The sequence below is a fragment of the Danaus plexippus genome, chromosome 15, assembly GCF_018135715.1.
Source record: "Danaus plexippus chromosome 15, MEX_DaPlex, whole genome shotgun sequence".
Lineage (NCBI taxonomy): Eukaryota > Metazoa > Arthropoda > Insecta > Lepidoptera > Nymphalidae > Danaus > Danaus plexippus.
The window spans coordinates 3,410,474-3,430,757 of NC_083547.1; the positions used below are offsets into that span (position 1 = coordinate 3,410,474).

General features: G+C 39.0%; 1 protein-coding gene across 3 annotated transcripts in view; it reads left to right on the forward strand.

The window, feature by feature from the left end:
• Positions 1-16,854: 16,854 nt before the first annotated feature.
• LOC116766471 (uncharacterized) overlaps positions 16,855-20,284 on the forward strand; it is a 68,215-nt gene continuing 64,785 nt past the window's right edge. For 2 of the 3 annotated variants that reach the window (XM_032656319.2, XM_061522775.1), the window contains exon 1: positions 16,855-17,001. The gene's annotated coding sequence lies outside the window, so the exon portion shown is untranslated. The remainder of the gene's footprint in view (positions 17,002-20,284) is intronic. The other variant, XM_032656320.2, reaches the window with a different exon arrangement.

The window sequence follows — 20,284 nt, forward strand, 5'->3', positions numbered from 1 at the left end:
AAAATTAATAATTTAGTTGAAACCACCTACCTACTTAAAAGCATTGACTTAATTTGGGCTATTGGTTGGAGCCCTTAGATAATAAGTGCCGTCAAGGCATTCTAAGACTATTTCTAACTGCCGGCAATAGCAACGCTTTCTTTCCTTCACTACATAAAATTTGAAAGGACTCTTATGTCAAATAGACTTGGTTTACCATTTTGTATTTACTCACTGGAAAGTCAGATTTTAGAAAAAAAAAAATATTAAGAAAGAAAATGTCACTAACATATGTATATCATGATTGAAGATATTATTGAACGCCACCCAGCGCAGAGAGGTTCTTTAGCCTTCTTTCAAGTTGATTCCTGAGATAGGAAATTCTCTCTCTCTCTTATCTCTCACTCTATATCTCTCTCCAACATATCGATCATTCTGGTCATTGCAAAAAGTAAGGGAGATTGACACAGTCTTGGTAACTTCTTCACTGGGAAGTTTGAACCAAATGCAAACCTCTAATGATCTACAGACAGTCGAATCCCTAGAAAACATCATCATCATCATCATCGTCGCAAGAGTCTTTGGCAACTCGTCGTGGTCATCACGTATCAGTGTTCGTATACATGATGACTTTCTATGGAAAATAGTTGCAATGGTTTCCCCTAGCCTTCTGCACCAGCACTTTTTGGGGCTATTTAGACCCCAAGGCTTGTCATAGCCTTTCCAGCCAGTTTCCCGACTGGTCTTGTTGTTATCCCGCCACTGCTTGGTAACACCATCTGTCAGTGGTGTCTAAATACTACATATGACTCGGAAAAAATCACATTTGTACTTGCCAGGTTTCGAACCCGCGCCCTCGCGTATGAGAGGCGGGCCTTTTAACCTCCAGGCCACAGCTAACCTAGAAGTCGATCCAGAAAATCAGAGTACTTTAACTCATATGACCCATGTCACCCATTTAAAGCACATGAATTCGTAACTTGAAAGTCTCCAAATTCTATGCACTATTTTTTGAAAAACGTGACCATCGAAACTGATTAATATAGACCACGAATGAAACTTCAAAAGCACCGAGCGTCAGTAACAAAGATCTGAAACCTTTTTCGGCACGAAAAATTCCACCTTTTGTCAACGTCTTTTCTACTTATTGTCGAATGTGGATCAAAATTAATACTAAAAAAGCACCGCAGTCACCCTTCCTAGAAATTGCGGATTTGGCACTTAATAAAACTGTACGATCTCTACAAGTTTTAAATATTATATCCAAGATGTATCCAAGTGGTTATGTGTTAAACACAAAAATATATTTAGTCTATAAAAGATAAACGCATGTCAAAATAATATAAAAGCCTAGGCGTAACTAGACTGTGCTAAAAATACTATGTAAAACATATTATACTAAATAGTTATGTTTATAATTCTGTTTATATCGTCATTAGCTGAACTCAAAACAAATTGTGTCAAAGTCATCACCAACCGTGTGTATCCGACTCATCTAATCATATTATACTAAATATAACACAAATATTTTAATAATTGGGACCTGTCAGCATCAATAAAAAATTAATTAATGAACACGTTCGTTTCGACGCCATTTTGGGATACTATTTTTAAAGAATTTAATAAAGTCTTTATATTTTTAACTAGGTATTAAGATTGTTTAATTAAAAGTTATGCATCTCTTTAAAATTTATTTCCCGTGAGTGCAGTATGTAATGTTACATTATACATACATTAACTAACTTAAAGACATCGTAGTTCTAGAAAGAATAGTTAAAGTTAATATTAAATTTCGTTTGAGTTTTAACTGGTACAATGAATATATAATTAGGTACTGTCTTTGAAGTATTTGGGTCCTTACGGGAACTCAATTGTTTCAAATATTTCAAAATAATTCATATATAAGGATATCCCTCAAAATACTTATATAATATGTTTAGTTATCCCTAAAATTCTTCAAAAAGAATGAACGTTATCCAGGGTTAGAGATTGGTTTTCAAAGAATGTTGTACCACGTGTCATCAACGGTAAGGCCTCAAAATTAACAAATATTTCCAATACTTTTTAATTGTTATAAATTCTTTATAACCCCTTATATTAGTGATTCAGATGCATTCTAAGCAAACTTCATTATTACTTACTTAACTTTCTGATTGATTTTTTTTTTTATTTGATAAAATGACATAAAATCGATCCAGCCATTACAGACATTACCGAGAACAAAGGGATAGACAGACTACCATTTAAAAATGAGACGAGACGAAACTTCTCAGCATTCCATGGATTCACCGTGCGGGTGCCAGGTCCACCGCGTTGCAGAGAGAGGTTCAACAGTGGAGCTTTAACAGTGCTTGGGACTTACGACCCAGGTGTAAGTCTAAGAGGCCCCTATCTTACGCGCGTTAAACGCTCACCTCCACCGTCAAAGCTCCTCTCTCTACCTAACCAAGTTTAAAACGATAGTAGGTTCGTTTCAAATCAGGTTTTGGACTGCCTTCGAAGTATGTTCTAAGAATAAATTGATGTTACTTCTGGACCGGCTCAAATCTTTTAATAGATTGTAGAGAGATTTAGCTGTTATACTTCTAGCTCCTATACTTCTACCACGTACAAATTTACGACGTACAATTTTAACCTATACTTAGTGAGTCCGTTATTGAACTCGTAATACTTATTGACCTTGATGGCATGGTCTTTGGGGATGTTGGTTTCCCAAGAAACCGTAAGCCATATTAGGACAACGCGCCTTAAAATTCGCGAATACAGAAATATGTCTTGTTTTGGAAGCCGACGTATAAATATCCTCTGGGATTTTATATTGTTTCTCATATGTAATCATAAATATATAATAACAGACGTATATCATATAATATGTCATCTATACCCATCTATCGCTTCGCATAATTATAAATTTCATCTCATTTAGGGGTCGTCAGGAGTGATAGCTTTTTAGCAATACGTGGATCATGGATCTTCGAGCAGTTTAAAGGGTAGAATAAGACCCGACGTATCATTTTATAGCCCTAGTGCCCTCTCTCACAAAACCTATTGAGCGCTGGTTTGTGTTTATTTCTTTTTGGGCTCTGGCTACCGAAAGACTAACCGCTATCATTTTAGTATGTATCGTGTATGTGTATATTTAGTAAAAATAGGTTATTTTAATATTAGAAACCAACACGTCATTTTTATTTAGTTTAAGTACTTTCAATATATTTTTAAATCGTAAGCTTTTTTCACTCTTACTTTCAGTTTACTTTAAACTTCTAGTTTACAGTAATAGAAAAACAAATAAGGAAATGACAAAGTAGAATTTTATTTTAGTCCCGTAATGTCTTGTTTTTTAAATGTTACTCGCTACATAAAGTTGAATAAGAAGTATTAACTAAATGTAAGAAACTCCCAGCACTCGATGTCGTTTAGAACTTTTATTTATTTAATTAACGCTTTTATTTTTACTGTTTAGTAGAATAAAAGTTGTTATTTTTTTTCTTGTAGTAATTGGTTTTCTTTTTCGTGTCATTTGATATTATTTATGTTCTAATAATAAACGTTGAAAAATAGCTAGTGACGAAAATTTTCTAAACAGAAATAAGATAAAGGCTATATTTATTCAACTTAAGCAAAGATATGCGCAAAACCTAGAAGATTTTAATGATAATAGCCTAATAGATATATAATAAGCAAGTTTACATAAACACACATTTATCTCCTATAAATCCGAAAACCATAGTTCTATTTAAACGACGATAAAAAGAAAATGGAGGGCCTCGGAAATTTTCCTCAAAAAAAAATTAAACATTGAATTTAATTAAAGTAATTTATATCTTTATTCGACGGAATACCTTTTTATAATATAATAAATTTGATTTTGAATAACAAGACATGTTTGAAAAACATAGGCTAAAAAAACTAAATTAATGTATCCCAAACCCGTATCACGCCTCCATATGAATATAAATTTAACAAAATATCTTAAAACCCAACTTTAATATAGATTTATTTCGTTTAAAACTCACCGGAATTATAGTTTGAGGTTTAAGGTTTTTTATACAATTAATATTAATGTGCTACTCACATAACCTCTCACTGTTTGTTTATTATAAATTCGAATTTATATATTAACGTCAACGTGTTAAAAAAATTAAATATCCTTCAAATACATGGCTCCTAAAGTTAGTACTGAGGATTTAAAATTCAAAAGAGGATGAAAACTACATAATGTTAGGATGGCCATTGTATCCAATTCTGGTTCACAGGGCAGATGTTCAATCTACCAAGCAACGCCAGTCATTATAATATGATATTTTATCCTATAACTTCGTTTATCTGGTAATGTTTCATTAATTTATCAATAAATGTTTTGTGGACATAATATTTTAAACATTACATATATTGAAATGTTCGCGAGTCGCGTTCGAGTTCGCGAGTATTCATTTAAATGAAATTATTCGAAGTACTATGCGTATTTTATTATTTAAAAAACTACATACTCCCGACGTTTTGGTTACTTTGCAGCAACTGTGATCACGGGCAGACGAGATCACGGTTGCTGCAAAGTAACTAAGTAATATACACGTAGTACTTCAAAAATTTTAGTTTCATTACATATATTCTTATTTTTATAATATCAACCCTAATACTCAAGTTTCCGAACAATTATTTTTACAAATACAGAGTTTGTTTTTACTTCGTCATTATTTTTATGTTTCAAAATAATCAGTGTTCTTATAAATGTAGCAGCATCAATTACGTCCAAAGCATTGGCAGGAAAAATATTTCCTCCCAGTGATATGATTGCTTAATAATAATTTGACCAGTTTCGATATTGTTCTAACCACAGATTATTATATAGCAATATAACATTGTATAATAAATAGACTAAACCCATCAAATAAATATATTAATGAAATAAATCTAAGTGATTCAATAAAAAAAAAAACATACTATAATACTAACTGTATTTACCTAAAATTTTCATTACCTTTTTTTTTTTTTTTTTTGATGACGCAGGGAAACTCTTTTTACGAGCCGTCTCACCGGCCTTGGTGGGGCCGGAGAGGATGTGTGAGACTCGACCTGGGCAGGTCCCTACTCACTAAAACCACTGCGAAAGCCATCGGCCGCTATGTTGGTGCACCCCGGATCTGTCAGCGACAGGGCACACCAGCGACTGGCCGGTCCTGGCAAAGACCGGACTTACTCCCTCGGAGAAAGGAGGCGATCCCGGCAATTAGGATCGCCCCGACGACGCCGGGCTTTCACAGGAGCCGGGTTACCAGCCCGACCCCAGCCCGTAGTGGAGGGGCGCTATTGGAGGCGTTGCGAATATCGCCTCCGGCGCGCCCCCCCCCCCGTCGTCTGCGGAGGGAGGGTGCATCAGCCGCAACCTCCCTTTCCCGCTCAGATGCCTCCTTCGTGGACATGACCGTCTCACAGAAGGAGGACACCGCCATCCAGGACCTGTCACTCTCGAGCATCTTCTCCGCGACACTCGAAAGCGACAAGCCCACTCCGCCGAGTGCCGCCACAAGGTCTTGGCGCTGCGCAGCCCATCTCGGGCACACCTCGAGGGTGTGCTGGGCTGAGTCCACCGCAGCGCCGCACTCATGGCAGCCTCCTTCCGGCTCTCTCCTGGCCACCCGACACAAGTAGTCACCGAAGCAGCCGTGCCCGGTGAAAACCTGCGTCAGACGGAAAGTGAGGGGCTTGCGTTTCCGCCTCATCCAACGCTCTAGGACCGGCCGGAGCGCAGCCGTTGTACGTTTACCGTACGGCTGGCCCGCCAGGTCCTCCCCCCACTCCCGCATAAGGCGCGACTCCCCCTGCCGGCGAACCGCCCGGATCTCCTCTGTCGAAGGGTTCTCTCCGAGAGCCCTCCTACCCGAGACGTAGGAGAACACCTCGGCGAGAACCGACGCCACAAGATCCCAAGGCGGATCACCGGCAAGAGCCGTCGCTGCGGCCCAGGAGACCGTACGGTACCCCCTAACCACCCTCACCGCGGGCGCCCTTTGCGCCGAGCGCAGAAGGGCCTTGACCCCGCGGCTCATCGGGCGATCAGCCCAAACGGGAGCACCGTACGTGGCTATACTCCGACAGACCCCAGAGTATAGCCGCCTGCAAGCTGCGCTGGGACCTCCGAGGTTCGGGAGGAATTTCCCCAGCGCACCTGCCGTCCTCCTGACCTTCGGCCCCAACTCTCTGAAATGGGGCACGAAGGTCCACCCTCCGTCAAGGGTGAGCCCCAGATATTTCATGGTAGGGCTCACCCTGACCCTCCCTCCTCCTATGAGGAGGGTGGCACCCGGCGGGGGTCCTTTCCGCCCAGTCCCGCGGAAGAGGAGGGCTTCGGTCTTGTCGATTCTGACCCGAAGCCCCAACCTCTCTATGCGGCTGACCACGAGCTCAGTTCCGACCTCGGCCAGCCGCGCCGCCTCCTTGTAGCTCCGTCCCCGGGATAACACGAGGGTGTCATCAGCGTAGCATATGACACCCATCCCGGGGAGGAGGCGGCTCCGCAGGACCCAGTCATAACCGACGTTCCATAGGACAGGTCCCAATACCGAACCCTGTGGAACGCCGTTGTCGACTGTCCACCACTCTATGGACCCCCTCCGGTTCTCGACTGCCACCCTCCTCTGGGAGAGGTAGCTGCCTAACAGCCTCCTCAGATACAGGGGCACTCCGAAGTATACGAGTGCCGCCTGTATCACGCTGTGTGGGAGGCTGTTGAAGGCGTTGGCGATGTCCAGCGACACCGCCAACACTACCTCTCCTCTGCGTTCCGCCTCTTCCGTCACTGCCCTCAGGCGTTTGAGGGCATCAACGGTCGACCGGTGGGCTCGGAACCCGAACTGGGACTCTGAAAGTCCCGGTCCCGAGCCTTCCTCCAGGTGCCGAACGAGACGGGTGGCTATAATCTTCTCAAAAGCCTTCCCCGCCTCGTTCAGCACAACCACCGGTCGCACCGCAGAAGCCGAGTCCGGAGGCCGGCTGCCTTTCGGAAGTAGGCATAGCCGGCCTTCCTTCCAGGCCCTCGGGAACTGCTCGGACCTCAGACAGAGGTCGAACAGCTCCTTGAGGGCTCCTCCGAGGTGCACCAGGGAGAGAGCCAGAACCCTCCCGTGCACCCCGTCCGGACCCGGTGCGCTCTTCTTACTCTGGAGGCGAGCCAAAATCGCCTCCATTTCAGACTCCGTGACGGTGGGCGGAACGCGGTCGCCCTCTTCCAGCGTCTGCCGAGCCATTCTGGGGGGAGTGAATCCCGCCGGGGCGTCGGGGAAGAGTTCCTCGACGATCCCTCTCAGAACAGCCGGCTGGAGCACCTCCGTGATGGGGGCCGACTGGGCGCAGATTTTGTTCCGCGCCCGCTTGTACGGTCGGCCCCAGGGGTCTCGATCGAGCCCCTCCACCAGCTCCAGCCAGGCTGCCTCCTTGGCTCGGCAGATGGCCTGCTGCAGGATCAACTTTTTCGCCACGTAGACCCTGTACAGCCGGCCATCACGCTCCTCGTCCTGGGGTCGGCGTCGCCTGCTGCGGGTGTATGCCCTCCTGGCTCCGTTGCAGGCGACCCGGAGGTCGGAAATGTGGTCCGACCACCAGTATACCGCACCCCGTGGGGGTGGACGTCTAACGGGGGGCATCGCCGCTCTGCAGACGTTATGGAGTACGTCCCCAAAGCGACTAGCCCCCTCGTCCACCCCCAACTCCGCACTCCCCGGGAGACTCCAGCGGCCGACAACGGCCGCTTCCTCAGCCAGTTCCCGGTTGAGCCTTGATAGGGCCCAACGCGGAAACCGACTTCTCTCCCGGGACGACGAGGAACTCGACGCTGGACTCCGGTGACCGGCAGGAGTGGCAGACACTTCGAACCGTATGTAGCGGTGGTCCGAAAGCGTCTCCACTCCTGCCTCAACCCTCCACCTCTCCACTCTGCGTGCGATGGTCGGAGTGGCGAACGAGACGTCCACCACTGAACCTCCCGACCGTCGCACGCACGTCTGAACTGTCCCCGTGTTCAGTAGGGACAGTCCGGCAGTTAGCGCCCATTCCTCTAGCTCCCTTCCTCTGGGTGTTGTGAGGGGGTTTCCCCACGCCGTGGACTTGGCGTTGAGGTCCCCCATCACAACCACCTGGAGAGGCGCTAACTGCCCTACCACCGGCCCGAGAGAGTCGAGAAATCTCTCAAAGGCCGGCAGGTCGCGGTTCGGAGAGAAATATACCCCGACTATGGCAATCTCCCCCCGAACCGCCGCCACATACCCGTGGCCCCTCGCCTTGACTGTGAGGGGGGGCACGGCGCCCGGCCGCGTGACGATCGCCACGGAGCCGCCCGTGTCTCCCGCCCAATGAGGTTGGGCAGGGACATAGTACGGCTCCGCTATGACCGCCACGTCAACGGCCCACTCCACCATGGACTGCAGGAAGAGGTCCTGAGCCCCGGCGGCGTGGTTCCCGTTGGCCTGCAGGAAACTGAGATGTCCAGCCATTATTCGGACATCTCAGCTCCCGACGCCTGCCTCGAAACCCCCGCCCTTTGTGGCTGGGCCGGAAGTTTCCCACGGGTGGACGGGGGGCGGCACGAATGACCCCCCATCACATGGTCCGCCGGCTTGCTCGCGTCCGCGCACACAGCGCAGCGCGGTGACGCGGAGCACTGGGCGGACTTGTGGCCCTCCTCGCCGCAACGGTAGCACAAACCGCTGCGGTCTTTAGGACTGGGGCACGCGGCTGCGACGTGCCCCATTCCCAAGCACTTGAAGCAGTGCTTGGGTCGTGCCTCCATGTAGGAAAGCCGCACCTGGCTCCACCCTACCGAGATACCGCCCAGCTGCAGCAGCTTTTTGGCCGCCATAGCCGGCACCTCCAGCAGGGCAGAGCCTGTGCCGCGAAGCCCAGGTCGCACACTGCGCACCCTGACCTGGGCCTCGGTGCAGCCCCCCTCTCGCGCGACTGCGGCTATCAGCCGGTCCGCCGTCGTCGCATCGTTGAGGCCCGTGACCCTCACGTCCGTGAACTTCACGGGCCTCGACACCACCACCTCCTCCGCCAGTGCGGACCTCAGCTTTGCGGCCAAAGCGTCGGCTTTGTCCGCACTGGTGGAGCCGGGCACCTCAATGATGCGGGCCCCTGTTGCCGTTGAACGGATCCTCAGGGGCCCTATGCCCAGCTCCTTGGTGTCTACCTCCTTTTCGGCCCTCAGGAGGACTGAAAGATACGACGCTCCCTTGGCCGCTGCTTCAGGCCGTAACTTTAGCATTACGGCCTGTGAGCGCGGGAGCGTCACTTTTTTAGGGCCCTCCTTAGGGCCCGCCTTCTTCTTTTGCTGTGGCGCCGATGTCTTTGGCACCGGCACCACTTCCTTCTTCTTAGGGGCCTTGCGGCGAACCACCTCCGTCCATCCCGCCTTGGCCCCATTTCCCTCAGCAACCGGGTCGGCCCTACCACTTGATGTGGATGGACCGAATGAGGTCCAGACAACCTCCTTCCCTCCCTTTGCCCTATTGGCCTTCCCTTTGGAAGGCGCAGGGAGGGAAGGGAAATCCGCCTCTGAGATCACCGGCGCCGAAGGCGCCAGTGACGAGGCCGTCTTACCGGCCTCCCTTTGCACCGCCGCACGGCGGATCGCCACTCTGGCGGCCACGGCGACGGCCGAGTTGTCACCCGTCAGGGGAGGACGGATGACCTCTTCCCGCTTGAGCCGGGACTCCAATGCAGCCAGCCGTCAATCCACCAGGTTGCCCACCAACCTGGCGATGTTGGCCTCCATCTCCTGGAACTTGTCCCGGCTGCTTGGGCCGTCAGTAGCCGCCTGTACCGCCGCCACCCTTTCCCGGCGCATCTCCTCGAACTGTTGCCGGTGTGCGCGCACTTCTTCTTTGAGGCCCGCATTCTCCCTCTGGAGCCGACCAATGTCAGCTCTGAGACGGCGGGTCTCTTCTGCCTCAGTGCGCGCCACCAGCACGTCGAGGACATCCCTTACGAAGGCGGAGGCCTTCATGATTTTGGAAGAGTACCCCCCTTTCAGGTTGGTACTCTTCCCTACCAGACCCTTGATAAGATCGAGGCTCTTCTCCGCCTCGATCATCATCGCCTCTGCCCCCATCGATCCCAAATCTAAAGGGACCTCCTTTTCCTTCCCCTTTGCCTTCTTTCCCCCGACCCTCTCCTTTCTCAAACTCTTTTCAAGGCAGGAGTCGAAGGCGGACTCCGACTCCTCCTCTTCCCGCTGGCGCAGGTATTTCCGGGCTCTAGCAAGGCCGCCACCGCGGCCCCGCTTTCCCACCATATCCAACCCTCGAACTACGCCACCCCCCGTTTCGGTGTCGGAGCCAGACACCTCCGAAAAGAGGCGCTTGGCTCCCAACTCCGATTCTGGGCGCGACGACATCGGGTCGTCAACTCCAAAACACTCATCCATTGAAATGCCCGGCTTTCCCCCCCGGGCAAACCCCCCACCATCATCCTCCCTATCACTCATCTTATCACACCTCAAACAACCAAAAACACACCTCAACACAATCCAAAACACAAAGAAACCCTGTATAACTTCAATAGTATCTCGAATTTTTCTTACTGGCTTACTGAAAGCTAATGTAAAAAACAGTTCAAAATTTTCATTACCTAAGCGAATGAATTTATTTTATTATTTTTAACAAAAAAAACAATAGTTAGTGCAAAACTAATGTGAAATTGATTTAAATATAAATTTAATCCTAACGCGTCATCATTTTTTCCTCATCATCATCATCGTCTCATGATGTACCGAAAAAAATGATGACGCTTTATTTACCTAGCATCAAATATTTAATAAAGGTAAATTATATGTATTTGAGTAGATATCTATATACATCGAAATCGAACCTTTACAATAACAAAAAGTAAACCTACACAACAAAAAGGTATGACTAGGAGTTAAACAAAAAATGTATTCTGTAAACAGATACTAAGCCTTGATTACTAAATAACATCTTTAGAGATGACATCATTCTGAAATAATAATATTCGTGACTCAGATGAGGTCATATGCTGTCAAAGTGTCAAAGGGCTAATGCAACATTATGCAACATTATGAACATCTAAGTTATTTAATTATCTCTAAAATAAATGATTTATATGACAACTTTTAGTTCGATTTCATCAATAACTCCGAATTCTAAACTATATTAATCACTTTGAGGTTAATAAGGCATATCAATATACTTTATAAAATAAAAAAATGTTTGAGTATATAAACAAGTAATTGTCTTACTTGAAATTAGTTAATATGACAGAATCGACAACATTACGTCAACGTGAATATCTTCGGGAAATGAGTAAGGAAAAGTATGGAAAATTAAAGAATGAAATAAATGAATGAATATGAATGCATCAAAGAAGAAAATATAACAAAGGAAATTATTACATCAAAAAGGAACTTGCATTCCAATTGGTCTCAGTATTTGAAAATATCTCAATTTAATCAAGTCATAAATTGCAAAAGCCTTACAAGACATACAAGTTTTCAAACGTATCCCTATAGCGATGAATATAAATCCGTACTTATAAAGTATCATCTTTACTCTCCCAATATATATTTTTTTTAAATAAGAACTGTCATTTAATTTCACTATTTTAAAGTACAAGGTAGAGACGAGCTTGGACGGTGGTGGTGAGCGTTTAACGCGCGTTAGATAGGGGCCCCTTAAACTTAAACCTGGGTCGCAAGTCCCAGGCACTGTTGAAGCTCCTAACCCTGCATCGCGATGAACCCGGCAACGCCATGGGGAATCCATTGAATGCTAAGAGGTTTCGTAATATGACAATTTTACTTTATTAAGTTTAAAAACTTGCTTAAAAATACTATTATAAAAATATACTATTATTTGTAACATACATTTCATATTTTTTTTTTATTAAAATAAAAATTGATTATACAAACCTGAAACTAGAAATCGGTTAACAATTTTTTAGGGTGCTATTTGTGTAAAAAATTTATCCAATTTTTTCTGAGTTGCAATTTTCTTAATTCAAAATATTCGAATTTGATAACAAAATATTCCACATTGCAAATGGGTTGCAATGGCACTTGCGATATTCCACATAATTATTATAAATGGCCAAAAAAACAGCATTACCCATAAGCAATATTAACTGAGGACCATTGCTTACATATACTTATAGATCATTTTTAGTAGACTTTTACATGTATTATATCCCAAGGAACTATCTGTATGTGAAAACAAAAAGACGAAAGAATGGGATTTGGGTAGAACAAAGGATGCAAATAAAACTACAAAAAGCAAGAATTAGAACTTGGAAGGTCTTCCGCCACTGTTACTTATGAAACTAAAGGCACAACAACCTTCTCATTCTATGAGAGGTTAATACTATCCTGGTCAAGCCAATCCCTATAAACTACGTTTCCGATCAAAACCTTTTATTAATTTTGCCTTTCTTTGCCACACATTAATTAATATATATTTTTGGTTTTCTTTGTATAAAGACAAGATACATAGTGTTAAAATGAATCAACTGTTTCCAACTTACTCAATCACCTATACTTACAACTAAATGTACAAGACTTTGCAATATTATTAACAAACTTTGTCCCATTTGTGGCCAATTATAGTCCGAGATAGTGTATTGTCACGTACGTTGGTGAACTAAAGGTGGAGATGGTTGTGCAATAATATAGCAAATGTACTCATTTATATTTTTAATGTGATTTTATAATATGTTTCTTACCATGTATTTATTTCATAAATTTTCTCGCCTTCTTTTAATATCAGGGTATTTTTATCATATCCATACAAAGCCAACAATTCACCTTTACTAACCACTTCATCTTTACAACCCTAGGTGAGAGAAAGCATCTATAAATAAAAAAAAACAGTGGCACTTAACCCGATTGTGCCAACAAGTACTTAAACCTTGATAAGCTTTGTCACGTAGATAGGCTAAGGCCAGATATGAAATCCACATATGCAATGCATAGCGACCTAACCGTAACGGCATTTACATTATTTCGTTGAGAAAAGCACTTCCATCGTTGACTATAAATTGCATTTTCTCAATACAATTCAAATTAGATAGTTTCCTGCATTGTATTTTAATATTTATTTTCGAGTCAAATTTCCTCCGTTTTTATTTAATAGCTTCAATGTTACTCCGTTGTAGTGTCTCCTTAAAATTTAACTTCCATTTCAAATACTACACATTATATTAGAAAATATAAAGTTTTTAAAATAAAAACATGAATTTTCCAATTATAAAATGATGTTACAGAGAAGACTTTTAGTATTTGATAAATAAACTAAAGCTCTAAGTATCTCTTGTTTCTCTTAAAAATAGTTGAAAGGTTTTATTGTGGTTTAAACATCTTATTTATCTGCAGATGTTTAATGTAATTGTCACGTAAGAACGGAAAACGTGACTATCGTACCGAATTGTTTTAATTGGCGTTAAGAGGATATCGTCTAATGATGTCATTTTACACACAGATGTTTTAGAGAAAGAATAACGATTTTATAGACATTAAAAAAATATATTAATGACAAAAAGGTTGTTAGCTTAGGCTAGACAAAAACTATAATATTTAACTATGGAACAAGAACTGAATGCAGCTCAGTAATTATATATTTTTTTCTGATTGGGATTCTAATGTAATAAAAAACAAAACACGATATATATGGCTCGGTAAAAAAAAAATCTTGACCAAAAAAATTACCGCAGTATTAAGAAACGTGTTCCTTTAAATTTACCATGGTAAAAAATAATCACTATAACCATATTGCCAAAATTAGGACTTTGAAGTGAAATATAGGATATCTCTTTCAATTACTCAAGTTACATCCCAAAAAGAGCAGTTATCATATTGGAATGACAATAATTTTATATTCGTGTATAAAAATGATATTGAATAGTTTATCATCAAGTGCATGTTGATGAATTTGTCTCGAATATTCAATTGTTTTTTGAAGCCATAGTAATTATTCAACAAAAAATATTTTGCTTTGCATTATTCGTCACCGTGTGTATTAGAACTTGAGTAAAACTCATGTGATAATTGAGACGGTCTCACGCTAGTACTTCCCTTCTTTACAGGCAGATTGTATAGATATTGCTCCAAAATGTTTTTCTTTTCAATCTGTGATCTTATTTACTTTCATGTATTTAGAGAATTGCTGAATAATTTTTATGTAATTAACATATATTGTAAGAACATAAGAGTATAAAATGTTTAAGAAATAAAATCATACAGTTTTAAATACAGTAAATTGCTTATTTCAAATTCCTGATATAAAAACACTTTATTGTCCAAAACTACAATAGAATTAATTTGTGCCCCAGATTATATCAACCATTACTAATATTTCTGATAACGAAAATTATAATGACGATAATTTAATCCCGATTATAATTTGCCTAAAATCGAAAACAGACATTATTACCTGTGCGAGCAACATGGCAACTGTTTAGATATAAATTCATTTTCATATTAATACAGACATATCCTGTGAATGTGGCAATCAATAAGTTCATGAATAATACTTATGAATTATGCAAATAAACACATGTAGAATTTACAATCGTTACCATATCATATGACTCATGACACTAACGTAACCAAGAATCACCTACAATTGAACATATTACTGTATCCAGTACTACAGAGTGCTAACTTTCCCGGGCTCATATAAGACGACGTGGATTTATATCAGTCATAAGTTTGACGGAACAACCGGGACACGCCGTTGGATTAGACGTTACTTAAGCCGGGATCACATCTGTAGACGTGAAGCTAAACTTCTAAAGGGTTATAAATACAATAATAAACAAAAATTCAATTCAGAATATTTATTACAATATAACTACTGTATCATAAACATACATAACATAACTAATTCATATTTCAAAAACAGGAATAGCGTGTTCACATAATATGAATTGTTGACAATAATATTCAAGTAAATTATTACAAAACTCAGTTCAATAATGAACACTTAATATCAGCAAACGTAGATAAATTATAAATTAAAAAAAAATCTGTCATACTTCGTTAATATAAATCAGATAAAATTTTGTTCCTGTAAAAAATAAGCATATGATTACAATAACTAAAATAAATACCTGACCTTAATGCTATCTTTAAATATTATTTTTATTTACCGTATATGATTCGTCCATGTGAAGCTGGCTCTAGGAAACTTCAGATATTATATACAGCCTGCGACGTCCGAATAATGAGATTTACATTGGAGAAGATTGGGTCCGAGTATTAAGCTAGATTCTTGACTTAATCTCGAAAAGTTGTTAAAAATTTATCTCTCTCGTAAATTTACATACTACAAGAGAATGGTTTCATTATAGACATATTTATAATTATAAATTCAGAAAGTAACTTACAAAAAGTCGATCAATATTACTTTATAATTTTCACTTCCGAAGCAGTTTGTTTTTACTTACGAACAATATAATTTCTAAAACAAGCAAAGCAAATGAAAGGGCCCCTCGCGTTTAAGTTTATTGCGTACAAAAGCTTCTATCAAAATAATTTCTAAAGATTCATTCCCTTCAAAGTTAATTGTTTACTGCGAAAGCGTCAACGCCCTCGAAGCCGCCCCACAGCTTAATTCAGTCTCTATTTTTACTATAGCATTATAAATTATTCTGATAATTACACAATATTTCCTAACCTTTTTATGTAAAGGTAACATTGTTATGATATAAACGCAATAATATTCTCCAATTTTATTACAAAACTTTCATACTTGTACAAAATTTCTAATTTAGGCAGATATATGGCTAATCTCATATAACTATTTAAATCTAGACTAGAAATATCTTGAATTGTAATAACAATATAAGTATTTTACGAAAATCTTACAATTCATAAAACAATCTAAAATTTTAGTTGAATAAAAATGTCGATTAAAATTCACATCATGTTAAAAAAAAAGGAAAATATTTATTTGATAGCATTAGAACAGCATCCACTAAATGATCCTAAAAACTTTGGATTCAAAATCAATAAAACACTATGGTTGTGTTTTATGATACAATTATGTGACATATTGCTGATAAAATATCTATAACATCGAACAATAATATTAAACAGATCATAAAATCCCAATAACTAAAAAGGTCCCCGGAAGAAACGCCGTCGTAAAATATGAACTTCATATAAACGACTTTAACAAAGAAGCTTCTATATAAATTTTAACGATTCGCGTCAATACTTTTATTGATATTTTCAGTATAAAAACTGATAGATAACGAAACATTAGATTTTATATTTTTCACAAGACACACAAATCATACACAATTTTTTTGGAAATGTACCTTTCTAAATACATATCTAATACGAAAGTAGCATTGATCAATAAAATTGCTATATTTATAATAACGTAATCCAAGTAACTCTATTAATCGATTTCTATAATTCACCGATAAATTAGTTATATTTCGTGTCGTAACATTGTCTTTTGCAATAACAGAAATCACTTAACGACTTTTTATATCGTACACATTTTTTCCGCCTGAAATATGTTATAAAAGGACTCACATTTAATAAAAATACACATTGTAATGCTATTTTTTATATTAAAAATACTAGGTATATTATGAGTCATAAATATATATAACCTCTTTTAATGGAGATGATACTGAGACATTTTTTATACATATTTATTCTCTGTTTAAAGTGGGTCAATATTTAGCTCTACACAAAAACTCAAAAAACAGATTAAATTGAATGATAGAAAAATTAAAAAAATAAATATTAGAATATTCACATCTTACGCTCCAATTCAAAAATAAAATCGATTATCATCATTTGCTCAATATCCTTAACCTTAATATAACTTACGCATTAATATTTTCGTTTTGCGGCGAACGGTTTCGGTTTTACTTTTAGGTGCGCGCGCGCAGCGTTGTACTCTTCCGTTGTACCGCGCACTGTTACAACGTGGCGGAGCACTAAATGCGTCTGTGTACTGTGACTGAATGTGCTTGTGACTGTGCTTCTATATATTTATAACGGTAAGTTTTCACTTATTAATATATATACATATATATGTATATCTATGTATAATTATTTTAAATTCCTAAATAATAACAATTTCAATATTGGTGTATTTAAAAAAAAAATATTGAAAAATAATACAAAAAAAAATATTATTTATTTTCACAAATTTATTAAATATCATATCAGTAAGGCTAAAAATATTTTTTCCTTTCCATAGAAAGAGATTAAAATAAATCGATATTATTTAATATATAGAATACTAATAGAAAAGTAAGCAAGAATAAACATAAAGATTTTGATAATTTATCTGTGTAGTAATAAAATTATTTTTACAATTAAACATTATATATTTAACAAGAACATAATTCCAATAAAAACTTTATTCTAATTCTAGTTTTAAACATAAATATTGATTAATAATTTTAGCAGTCTTATTAATTACAATGATTCCTGCAAATAGGGTATGCAACACTATGTTGTAATCCAAGAAAGTGTATTAAAATTAGCATGGCTGTAACAATCGATGAATTTTTACCGACTTCGCAACCTCTGATACGATTCTCACGAAATAACAACATTTAATATCAATTAACACTTTACAAAGTGATAATAACATTAATTAAATGAAGAAATTACTTCACTGATTTCGCGTCTTTATTCTTTAATATATAGCAAGCTGGGGTCATTTTCAAGAATTTTAATTAGTCGAAGCCTTATCAACAACATCTTACATAACAAAAAATGTATTTCCTTTGGTTAAACTTTTGGAATTTATTCAGAATACAGCTTTTCAAAGTTTTTGAAAACATAGTGAATTTCTGCCTTGCTGTATTTGAAAGTTCATCTAGCTTTAAAGCAAAACTACAAAATTATAGGTTATAAAAAATAGTCCAGCGTAAGCTTAAATTATAGTCGAATGATTACAATTTCGTGTAATCATACAGAGTTGTATTTTTGGAAATTCAGCAACTATAGATCGGCACAAAACTAAGATCAGGCCGATTTCGTCAAACTACCTCCTAACCACAGAGTGCACGTGATTTAATAAACAACCATAAGCAACATGCGTTTTCACTCGGTCCAAATCTCTCACGTCTTAGCGATCATCGTGGCCCACTTTAGAACTCTCACTGTCACTAGCAGAAACAAAAACTTTGGACCGCATTATGCATTAGAGTAACAAAGCATGTTAAATTTATATTATTCATACATTTAATTCATCCAGTGTTTGTTTTAATCCGTTCAGTGTGGCATAATAAACTTGTTACAACAATTTAGCCCAATACAAGCAGTCAGAGACCTTTTATAAAATTTATTGGCCCGATTAGCTCGTAATTAACATAGCTATCACACCCAACTACTGACTTCATTTGTTTGATTTATAATGTTTTATGTTATACAAAATGTATCCTGTATTTATTATAAAGCTACTTTTATTGAATTAAATACATTCTTCGGAAAATCCTCTATTAAAATACTGTTGAAATAATGGAAATAGTAAATGTTATCATATTTTTTTTAATAGTAAGAATGTGATAGCAGCTTTATTATATTCCTATAAAGCTTTTCCGTCATGACAAAACAACACATAAACTTTATTTCTGTTACTGTGAATAAGTACATTTAATCCATTTCTGAAAGCCTGGATAATTGTCCAACTAACCTTTTGCGTTCATTTTCAACAACTCATGAACTATCGTTTGAAATATAACTAAGGACGTAGGTTCAATTAAATTTTATTAGATATTTTGTAACTTGAATTAAGGTAACAATACATTTGTTACAACAAAACTTATTCTTATTTAAAATAAATGTATTACTTAAAAGTAAAGAGATTTTTTATTTGCTTAATGAATATTCATAAATTTACTAGGCATAAAGGCTAACAACGAAGGTGAAATTGGCAATTACATTTTGGCATTCGTGTTTATTCGGCATTTTTCTAAAAGAAACACACTCCACTATAACTGCTCTTTTTAAATTGCTTTGTTTGTTTTGAACAATCCATATGGACAAGACTAAAACAAACATATAGATTATATTATTATTATATTTCTAAATTATTAAATTTATTTGTGTATTAAAATGGAAGAAATACCTAACTTTAACTCATTCCGTTTATATGTTTTTGCTTTGGTGATATCTATTTAAGTATAATAAATAAAGGATTAGGGTGTCCTTAAAAGGTTTTTTTAAGATAAATCGTTTTCCGATTGCAGAATGTCTTTTTCGGTGCATGCTGCACACTAAAGTATCCCTTGTCATGTTGGGTTCCCCATAAATATCACGGATGGTCACGCAATAATGGCGACCCTTGTAATTTGTAAGATAAAATTCATACCTACCCTTTTGAAGATACTGGGAGTTTCGTAATATATGTAGGGTTTTTGATTTGTGTGGGTTTTGAAAAATTGCATTTTATAAACAAAATGGTTCAATTAAAAGTTTTATTTCGTCGAAGTATAATTGGTTAATATTTATTTAACGGTGCTTTTTTAGTCCGAAGAATATTTTTATGCTCTATCACGTCATCTCAAAGAGTAACGACCCGTGCTCAAGTCATAATAAAATAAATTGACTTAAAAAAAAAACAAGACTTTGTTAAGTGTGGTAACGTTGATAAAATATTATGGTGACTTTGAAGATGGTAATATTATATCTAGTAAACAAACAAAATTGATACCTTGAACGGAAACCAATTAGAGTCACCTTATCGTCAAAAATATAAAATTCATCAACAACATTTATGTATATTATAGATTTGGTTGTAACAGCCAGTTCTCGAATATTTTTCGATGTTCACCAAATATAGTTAATAGAGAAAATGCTAACATCAATACAGACTTTCCATTTTATTATTTCATCGTAATATACAATAAATTCTTCAAAGTAGAACACTTCTACTTCAACAGCAAGGACGCTGCAATTTTCTTTAGCAATAAAACCGGTAAATTTTAGAAATACATTTTAAATACAAAAGGAGGCTTCATATATCACACTAAAACCAATTATGTTGTATAATACAAGGAGCTCACGAAATGCTTCAACTAATGTTTCAAGATGCTTCGAACTTGTGAAAGTGGCATTCATATTTATTCCACACGCGACAGTTTTAATATACGTATGTTGACAGACGTACGATCGCAAAACAACTTATATAATAGTTAAAACTAGTTTAACTGCGACTTTTATTCTTTTCAATACATATAATATTTTAGCAGTAACCGTATTCAAGTTATAGTAGATGGATTGGTAAAGGGTGAATAAATAAGAAATCCTTGTATCTATACGTGAATC